The following is an 11,252-nucleotide window of genomic DNA, read 5'->3' as shown; positions in this document are numbered from 1 at the left end:
TCTCCAACGAGCAGGACCGGGGGGCGGCCGGGGAACACGCTAAGGCGACCCACCACCGAAGGACGCCGGGCATAGCCATCAGGACAAGCCCCGGGCAGCGGGCCCCCAAAGAGGGAATGCGGCAAGGCCGGCCAAGCACACCCCTCTGGCCCGCCCGGCGCAGCCCCGCGGCCCCGCGGCCAAAACCCGTGAGAGAGAGGGAGAGGGAGAGGGAGAGGCAGCGGGAGAAAAATAACACAGGAGTCCCGGCGACCGACCCAGACGGGGCCAAGCGAAGCCCGTGGCGGCGAAGGAACCGCTCAGACTGCCACCCGAGGCGCCCGCGGCCCGGACCGAGCAGGGAGAGAAGACAACCGACACACACACAAAAAGCCTGCCGGTCCAGTATACCGCCAACGGGCCACAACGGCCCAGCCCAGCGCGACCGAGACAGTTCCGCTGGCGCCGCCCAACTCCTGGATCTCTGTCTCGGCCACCGCCACCGAATATCACGCCTTGGCGACTTCCGAGGATCAGACGCTCCCATGAAAGCGGCCACCAGGTGGAGCTCGACAACCGTCAACCAAATCAGGCGGAAGGGACGCGGAACCTCGGGCGGCGTCAGCGGGATCCGCTCCGCAGGGGTCGTAGAGAGTCACCCGGACACATCCCACCGGCCGGGTCGCCCCGCCAGGGGTGAAGAAGATGAACAGCCTCTGAGAGGGTCAAGAGACACTTCTCAGAACTGGATATACAATCTATCTACAATCTGTCTACAAAATGAAAAAGAGGAAAAAAAAGAAAGAATTTGTTTTTCCTATTTGGTCACAGTTAATAAGGTAGAATATAATAAAGTCAGTCAATAAGGATAATGGACCAAATTAAGATTTTTCTTACAAATGCAAAGGCATCTCCAGGAGGTTAGCTTGTACAATCTTTCCAAACAAGTTTGTTTCACATAATGGTGGATAATTGGAGGAGTGACTTGACTCATTGGATAATACGGTAAGACTCAAACTCAATTGTGAAAAGGCCAAAGCCAATTAAAAGGTCATGGGCCAAGCTTATAGCCTTTGTACATTTCCAAAATTTATTGACCACAAATTTTAAACAACAGCCTCAATACTAGACTTGTGTATCTACCTGTAAACTGGTTATCAGGTTCCCTTTATTTAGCATTCTAAGTGTTCTGTCATTTTTACTCATTTACATGAATCTTACTGCTTTCACGCTTGCCTTCCTTTGTTGTCTGTGGGTTCTATTCTTCAAATTCATGAGATAAAAATTAAGAAACAAATCGGCAGTAGGCTGCTAGTGTCATCCAATAAGAGCTGAAAAGTCACTCAACTTAAAGAAATCCCTGGTTCCATCAAAATCCAGTCTTTAAAATGGTCTTAAAAAAATACCTCAGACAAATGAACCTATCATTCTGCCTCTCAGAACAAAGATGCCTCCTTCACAGAATAAACAATTATCAACTATCCCTGCCACAGCGACTTTCACAGTCTGATGGAAGTTTGTAACCAGATTTCTGAAGATCCCCAGAGGTAAGGTGGGTGCTCCTGGGGACAAAGGAATCTGGCGTGGGGGGAGTTTCAGAGCAGAAGCACAGAAGGACCTTGACCAAATTTATGATGACTTAGTAATCACCATCTCTAAGTTTCCAAAATTCACCTTGTAAGAATATTACTGTCTAAGCAGTGTTTGAATACTTGTTTAAACGCTTAAACAACATTTTCCAGCGGACCTGTCTCTCAGAAGGTGTAGCTCTCGCTCCTCAGGCTCAATGGGGATCAGGGAACATAGAGAGTTAGCATGCCTTTACCCACAGTTGTGCTTGTCCAGAAGGTATGGGCACCGTGACAAAGCTCAACCCCAGTATGGAATAATGAATGGCAAAATGTCACAGAGAACAAAGTTGGCTTGGATTTTACCTTACCTTCTCAATCCTGTCCAGAAAGAGCTCTTGGGCACAAGTTCAGCTGCCCTGCAGCAGGACTCTCACTTGGAGCCCAACACAAATGCTGTGTCCATGGTGAACGCCGAATGCTTGCAGCTGCTCAGAAGGCGCCATCACTACCCTCCAGACGCCATGCTGATCAGCGCTGGCACTGACCCCCGTGACTCCACGGAACTGTGCTGCTGCCCCAGGGCATGCGTGTGCACACCCATCAGGCCTGCTGGGAGTTGGGTGGGGTAATCCTGGGACCTCCGGGGCAGGGCGTGGTGGCATCTGTTTGGCCAAGGGCAATTGAGGCCTGGAGAAGGCTTTTGTGAAATACCAGCACAGTCCGGATAAAACCTAATTGATCTCAGGGTGCTCAAAAGTTGGATGGTGGCCCAGAAGCCTCCACTATCCTTTTTCCTGTCTCTTTTGATCCCAAGATCTTGGTAAAATAGAGGAAACCCGAAGGAGTGTACCAGATTCGCTTCCCAGGCTTTTTGGCAGGAGCTCACGGTATGAGGAATATTTCATTTTTAAATGGATAATATAATAATGGAATCGCTTTGTTTCGCTTCCTACCCTGCAGATGTTAGAGTTCAAGTACTCCAATATGGCTGAGGCAGGTTACCACTACATTGATACAGGATGACAAGACAAGGAGATTAATCATCACGTCCCTATTTACCATGACAACTCCCCCCAAAGGACTTATCGCCATGGCAACTCCCGCCTCAGTTTTGTCTTTCTAATATAACCAATGAGGATAAAGCAGACAGAATTCAATTTTGCCTTTCTAAAGTAACCAATGAGGGAATAGTGGATGCTCTTCATAACCAATGGGAACAAATGGGGTAAGTTCTTCAATCAGGTCTGTGTAGGGGAGTGATTTCTTCATACTCAGCATGTAAGACTAATTTTACTGAAATGTGAGCCTTGAGCTTCTCTCTTGCTTGGCCCACTCCACTTTAACCTCACAGAGTGCTACTTTCACTGTCACCTTCAGTAACCAAGGACCTGAACCCCAACTTCACAACCCATTTACATGACATCTTTTCTCAGAATACACCAAAGTTAAAAAAGGGGGCTGGAAAGAAGCCATGCACAGAACTGAGAAGGGATAATACTAGATGGAACACAACATAGAAAATGTTAGTGTAAAAAAAGAAAGAAAAAAAATTACCAAAGATTAATTGTAATTATTTGGGAATGACATTCTTTTCCAATGATGGTACTTTTATGTAGAATTTCAGGTACTAGAAGATGCCAGAGTCAGGTAAGAAAAAAATGCCACTTGTGAACTAGACAGGGAGATGGGTCATCACATTCCTATGACTCATTGCCATGACAACTCCCACCACTAAGACTTATCACCATGGCAACTCCTGCCTCAGGTTTGGCATTCTAAAACAACCAAGGGGTTTGAACTGGAGAGTATTCTAATTAAGTTTTCTGAAGTAACCAATGGGGAAAAACTCAGATGCTATTTTAATCAAGATAATCAATGGGAGCAAATGGATTAAGGTTTTAAATGAGGTCTCTATAGGGAAGTAAATGGTTTACAGCTAAGTATATAAAAATTGCTTTCTAGACTTTCTAGATTTGTGGACTTTGAGAATCTCTATCAACCCACTCCACTCCACCTCCTTCACCTTCACCTTCAATAATTCTGTCCTTTGCCTGTTACTTCTGTGTGTCTTGCTCAGGACTTGAACCCCAACAGGAACCCCAACAATAACAGTACGTGACCACTGCAGTGGTAAAATGCCTTGTGTTGTAACTGTAGGCAATGATGTTAAGGCAAGGACAGAAATTTAAAGGCAAAACGCATGAGAATTACAAGAGCTAACTAAAAGCTGAACCTTGACCACCATGGCTAAAAACATGAGTGGAATTCATCTGAGGCTGCCCAAATGATTGTTGGGCAGATCCTTGTAGAAACACTTTCTGTATAAAGCTATGGTGGTCTCTGTGCAAATTGTGATTATGGTGCCATATTTTGTAATACACTAACAAATAACTATTGCTCCCTCTCTGTTTATATTCAGTTGTAGCCAGTCTGAAGTGCAGATCAGGGGTGAGGGTGCATGAGTTTGGGACATGAGGACCACCTGTGCTCATTTCTCAGATACATGGCTAACTTCACAGACTGCAGGTGTAGGAAAGAAAGGCATGTAGTTGAGCCATTTGAAAATACCTTTATTTTTGCTTCATTAAAATTTCCAGTAACAGGCAAATGCACTGTTGCCAGCTCTTGTACTGAGCCTTGCTTTCCGTCCCTCACACCATACAGAGGCAATTGGGCTTCACACTGGCAACAGATAGGTAGATAGCACGCAGGCCTGGTGTCTCTTTTTAACCTCTGGTGTTGCATATTCTGGGAAGGGACATAAGAACATTAACACTGAGCAAAAATCAGTAGAAAGCCAAAGGAAACTAAGTAGAAAGCAGTACTGACCAGCTGGGTGTGCTATGTCGTCTCCTCAAATCCCTGGCATTTATCTGCTCTCATCTCATTTTTCCTTTTCCTTGTTTACCTTCACAGAAACAGGTAAGTCCTCCCCAGCCCTGCCTGTCTCAGCCCATGGGTGCACCAGCTTCTCTGTGCTTGATACACTTCTGGCTTTCACTGTCTCTTTTTTTCCACCAGAGGGCACTGGTTCTACATTTTCTAGTTTTCTTTCCAGTGTGTGGTTCTACATTTTCTAGTTTTCTGTCCCCTGTAGTTACTAAAACGTTTTTTTTTTTTTTTAATTTATTTTATTGTGTGTGTGTGTGTGTGTGTGTGTGTGTGTGTGCAAGCTGTGGCTGTCAGTGCTGTTTTGTGGGAAGGTGCTGGAATGCATACTCAACCTATGCTCTCTCTGTTGGATATTTTGCTCAAATTTTGTATTCTAGGTTCTGCCATCCTAATTAGTGTTCTGTGGAAATTGGATAGCTAAGTCTGCAGCCAGCATGGCTTGAAACTGCTTAGCTTGTAAGAGGAGGGGCACCAGGAAAGACATTAAGAGTCAGTGAATTTGTAGAGATGTCATTTGTCCACCAGCCTCCTCTTCAGTACTATCTACATCTTAACTTCAGGTCTTTCTCTGGGTGTTCCCCCCGCCGCCCCCCCCCCCCCCCCCAGCTTAGTGGAGAGATCCCAAAAAGTTTTTTCATCAAGATTTAAACAGCGAATTTTACAGGTACATTCCTCCTAATTTATTCCTCTCTATACACAGTTCAAAGGGACTTCCACCCAGTCACTTTGACCTCAGACAGACTTTAGGGAGGCAGCAGGGAATACATGCTCATTTGGATTAGAGTAGAAATTTTACTTGCACTGAAGCTGCTGCACAGAAATGAGAGCAAAATTCTTCCTGCTCCCAACCCCACTTTTGTCAGTGTCAAATTCCCCAGCTGCCTTGCATGGTAATATGACAAAAGGTGAGAGCCTGAATCCAGACTACTCTGTCCCACCTCTTCTACTAGTGAACTGAGATAAAGATTTGGTGAAATTTTGCATAAAAATACTTCTGATGTATATGTTTTCAAATCTTTCTTAGTATTTATTTTTCACTTGTGGGGATTAAACACAGAGGCACATAGCCACTAAGATATACCCCCCAACCCCTCCCCCAGCTTTTGAGACTGTTCAACCAAGTTGTCTCAAACTTGAGATCCTCAGCTTTCAGTTCACTGGTATAGCTATTCATCACCATACCTGGCTAGTTTTAAAATCTTCATTTTTGATTTTTATGAATTTTCTTTGGAGGAACCCATAATTACCAGTTCTCGCATGTGATATAGAACTACATCACCAGAGGAGTATCCATGTCACTCACTCTAATCCATGACTAATTCATGCTTCCTCCTAGATTCCTAGTTTGAAGAAAGATATTAAAGTTCACTGAATAGGTCTACCACCTTTGGCCTCTGTTACATCTACTAATATTCACCACTTCTCTACCATTTATAACATGGTTGCTGGTCATTATCTGGGGTCTACAAAGAACCGAATGCAAGTCAATGTGCATGGGCACCATGTCAAGGACAGCCACAAGTGTCAGGACCTCCTTTCCTCATCAGGACAGCACATCCACTCTGCCCATCAGTACCTTCATGATCTCCACTAGAGGGCACTCATCCGCTAAGGTATATATGGATGGCAAGAAACTATTGCCTTCTGACACCACCTGCCACAAAATCCATGTGGGATTAGAGTCCACCGTCACTGTAACCCATGACAGCAATAAAAAAAAAAAGGAGTAAAATAAATAAAGACTTTTTAGGTCACAAGTGCTATGCAAGTCACAGGACACAGAGACCAAACAAGCCATAAAGGATATTCAGGACAAAAAAAAAAAAAAAAAAAAAAAATCTGCTTAGTCAATACAGGCTATGTAGTCTGTAGAAAATACTAACGACATATTGTCTTAGCAAGTCATAGACACTAAGTAGTTATAGGGGCTATTATGATCACTTAGGCTACTCAGGTCATAGAATTCATGTAGGTCATAGAGGTGATGTAGTTTTAGAGGCTACTGGTGCCATGATGAGAAGAAAGTTCTGAAAGGCTACAGAGGTATTTTAGAACAGTCATGTATTAAAGAATCTTTTCGCAACATAGTCATTGTGGCCACAGAAGCTATTCAGATAGTAGAGACTCCACAGATCATAGAGAAATGCAGGTCATGAAGTTTACTCAGGTTTTAGGGTTAATCATGACACAGAAGCTGCTGAGGACACAGAAACTGCAGAGAGCGTAGAGGCTTCTCAGGTGATAGGAGCTACCAAGGTAATTTAGAATTATAAGGACAAGGAGATTAGGCAGGTAATGTCGAATACTCCAATTATAAACTCTATGCAGTTTAAAAAGGCTGCACAGCTTTTAGAGAATATACAGATTATATAAATTACACAGCTGATAGAGGATATGGATGTAATACTGCCTAAAAGAGGTTATAACGACTGCTAGGTAATTTAGGCTACTCCAGCCACAAAGGCTATGCAGGTCATAGAGCTTACGTTGGGAGCAGTATCAAACCATAAGATAAAAGAATTTTTTTTCTGTGCTTACAACACTGCAGGGCTATCTGAGGTGATTAATTGCATTTTCCTGAAGATCTCAAGGAAAATGGTTGATGGATAGAGAGATTAGCTTCTGAGAAACTCTTATAACCTCCTGTGGCTAACTCTCTAATTTGCCTGGGCAAGCTTAAAGTGGATGGTCCCAAATATAATGGATTCTTTTGGCTGCCTTAGCAATAGCTAATTTCAATTTTTCTCAACTGGGAAAAGCAATTTTGAAATGTTTGGCTAAAACAAAAGTGGTTTAAAAGACATTGGGAAAGAATTTAATATATTTTTGAAAGAAAATCTAACCCTATTAAGGTTTGCTAAATTATGATCACATATAGACATTATTTTCTCCCTTCATCTCTCTCTCCTTCCTCACTTACTTTTAGGGCGGGCAAATGCTTTCTCTAAGTAAGTTTCTGTAAATTAAGAAAGAGTGGGGCTGGGGATGTAGCTCAAGCGGTAGCACGCTCGCCTGGCATGCGTGCGGCCTGGGTTCGATCCTCAGCACCACATACAAACAAAGATGTTGTGTCCGCCAAATACTAAAAAAAAAAATAAATATTAAAATTCTCTCACTTTCTCTTAAAAAAAAAAAAAGAAAAAGAAAGAGTGGAGGTCCCATGAAGCTGATCTTTTGCAAATTTCACTAAACATCTATAGCAGAAAAAATTTATACTGGGCTTTTGACATTCACAGATTGAATGCTCTCCATTTTGATTACTCATTAAGACCCTGACAGGGATCCATAGGCAAGTGTCCTGTAAATGAATGTGAATCATGAACTTGCAGCTCGCTGAAGATCTGAAGAATTCCATCAGGATTACAAAAGTATCAGTGTACATTCAAATGATATTTGAGAAAAACCAACTTCCTAAAATAAAACTATAAAAAAAATTAAGGTTGGAAATAAAACTGAAGATTAAGAACATTATAATTGATACGTATAAAATGAATTTTGAATGAAGTCAATCATAGTTTAGATCTATAACATGGAACACCAAAACAGAAAACCTACTTTTTTCCAACTTCTATTACTTATTAACTAACTTACGAATTCAGAAATGGAATTTTAAAACAGGCTTTCATGAAAGTTTAGAAAAATTAATCTTTATTTTTTTCAAATTATTTATACATGACAGTAGACAGCATTTTGGCACATCACACATAAATGGAATATAATTTCTCATTCTTCAGGTTGCACATGATTTAAAATTACACAGGTTGTGTAATAATATATGACATACGCCAATAATGTCTTAATCATTTGACTATGCTTAATGTTTTAATCATTTGACTGTGCTTCCTATCCTCATACCTCATATCAGAAAGTAATAATGAAGAGGATAATGTAATAATACCTTCAAAAAGCCAGGGGATGTAACTGTCAGGATAGAATTCTGTCCTGCTAAACCAGCATTCAAAAGTAGAGAGAAGGTGAAAATATTTTCATATAAGACTGAAAATTTATATTTTTAAGCAGGTTACTGAAAATCTATGTTGATAAATTGATAAAATATACTGAAATTAGCAGATAATTGGGTGTTAGAAATGTTGGTCTTCATTTAATTTCTGTAGTTAGGAAAGGCTTACTAAGTTAAGTGTATGTATATTAAAGGTAAAGATAGCAAATTAAGGTAACTGTTTGGTGCTCTTGTGAATGGCTGCAGAGTATGATGTAGAGTCCATAGTGGGTACAGGAAAGTAAGGATAGTGATTTTACCTTAAGGTGAGAAATATCAGATAATTTTTGTATGCCAGTGGAAATTATCTGATAGAGAGTGAGGTTGGGAAGATGCTCAAGAGAGTGTGAATACATGAGAGGAGCAAACCCCTATTGAAGGGGATGTGGGTGAGGTACTAGGCCATTCCCAGATGAGGACCAGGGCCTGACAGCTATGAAGGGTAGAATCTCATAAATGTATGTGGTTATGCTTTGAGGCACTTAATAAAGTCAGGGACAGCATTCACTCTAATAGGTCAGAAACCAAAAAAACAGTTATGGATGCATGTTTTTTTGATAGATTACTTATGAGAAATCAATGGCTTTTTTGTGGACTTGAACTATCTCTGAATACTGCAAAAAGCTTTTGAGTTCCAGGTGAAATGGACCACTAGAAGAGAAGTGAAAGTGATAATAATCATCCCGCGTCTGTAGCAAACCAGGGAACTCACTGTTTGTGGGAAACAGTGAGTGAAGGTGCAGAGTTACAGTGTGTGGAGATGGATTTTTCCAGTAAAGTTGAGAGTTTCTGATGCAGTTGTGCAGAAGTCAGCTAAAGAAGTTCAGAAACAAGAATGTTAAAGGTGTTTGCAAGGGGGTTATAGATGTCCATGTTTTCTGAGTTTTATAAGGGATGGAATGACAAGTAGACAAATATCATACAGTTAGTGAGCACCTGTGAATCGGATGAATTGTTAGAGTGAATAAAAAATAGGAAGTAAGTGGGTGTAGGCCTAGGCTTCGTGTTCTCACTTAGACCACTCAGCCAATCCCAGACATTGGGCCTCTCCTCCCATTCAAAGAGCTCAGGTGATAGAATCCAGGAACATGGTAGAGTTGAATGTTTTTATGAGGTAAATTTTGACCCTTAAAGAACTAGAACAGTTGAATAAATGTGTATCAGCAAATACAGTCAAGCTCCATGCCTCTCCCTGAGGTTTTCCTTTGGGTTGTGCCCTCCTTGCTCCTGTTGTTCTTTGATCTCTGAAGTAAATGGTTGCTGTGCAGGCTGTTGCCAAGGCTGTGCTTTCCAGGTAAACTGGGCTAACTTGTAGGGTATTGGAAGTCTAGACTTAAGAATGGAACCTGAGAAGGATAGACAAATTTTAGTGAGTGACCATGAGAATAAGGGGCTGAGATAAGTATGGAGGAAAAGGTCAGTGGCAGTGGGAGGTTTAAGGTACTGGGCAAGTGTCAGAGTGAGTTTGGTAATCAGTGGGAAGTGGAGACCAGGGGCTATAGGCATAGATGTGGGAGTCTTTTGTGGACTACTAAGTTTCATATCTGGTTAATGTGAAATCATCTCTCATGAGGGCTCACTCTTTACTGAAATCAGAGCTGAACAAAGCTTAGCTAGATCTGGTGGTTAGAGTATTCATTTCCAAATGACAGTCTCTAGTATCCAGTCATCACTCAGGCAGTAAGTCCCCGCTGTGTTCTAGGCTCTTCAGATAAAACGATCAATAATATGGCCTGACTCTTGAGGGCTTGCGGTTTTGTTAGTGTGATATAGCAGCTTCACAGCAGTTCATCTCATGTACCCCTTTTTTTAAAAAAATAATATCTTTATTGAGATGTGCTCTACCCACAATGGAATTGATTTGTGAAGTACCCAGTTCTGGTTCTAGGCATTAGCACAACCACACTGTTGTGCACCTATCACCACAGTCTATCAGAAACTTTTTTCTACCCCAAAAGACAATCTTTTACTCAATTGTAGCCATTCTCATTCTTACTTCTTCTGTAGCTCCAGGAACCATGAATCTTTCTGTGTCATTAATTTTTTTCACTCTGAACATTTAATACAGAAGAGTATACACTGCATGGCATTTTAACACCATTTGTGGCCTTAACTCAGCTCTTTTTCTTTCCTCTTATCTTTTGCTGACCATCATCATAGACTTTACTGAGTCATTTTATTTGTACTTTTATGGCCTGTGTTCTGTGGAATACAGAAAAGGCACACCTTCCTTCAACAAGTACTTATTAGAAGCCTCATTTGTGTCACATTCCAGTGGTCCCTGTTACTAAATTTACAGTCTGATAAAGGTAAAATGATAAAAATGAGCAAAGCATAAATACATAAACATGATCAAATGATCAGAGAAAACTTGTCCAAAGATAAAACATTTAAACCAAAATTCGAAGAAAGACCCAGTGACACACACACACACACACACACACACACACACACAAATGGGGCTAGACACTGGGCACAGCATTTGCAGAGGAGCTAAGGTGGGCAGGAGTCTGATGAGTCTGATGATCTGATTTTGTTTAAGGAAAACTGGCTTCTCTGTGGATAATGGAGAGCAAGGGGCAAGGTGGAAACAATATTTGGGAAGCTTTTGCAGAGGTCCTGGTAAAGGGCTCTGGCAGCCTTGATTAAGACAGGGCAGAAGAAATGAGGCAAAATGGTCACATGGAAAAGCTGTCAAGGCCCATTTACCTGCCTATTGCCTGTCCATCACCTGCCACTTGCCCCCCCATTTATGGATCACCACATGTTAGTCTGGAGACTGCTTGCAGACTGCAGGTGGATCATGGATC

The sequence above is a fragment of the Marmota flaviventris genome, chromosome 2, assembly GCF_047511675.1.
Source record: "Marmota flaviventris isolate mMarFla1 chromosome 2, mMarFla1.hap1, whole genome shotgun sequence".
Taxonomy (NCBI): domain Eukaryota; kingdom Metazoa; phylum Chordata; class Mammalia; order Rodentia; family Sciuridae; genus Marmota; species Marmota flaviventris.
The sequence above is the reverse complement of the archived record's forward strand: the minus strand, read 5'-3'. Positions refer to the sequence as shown.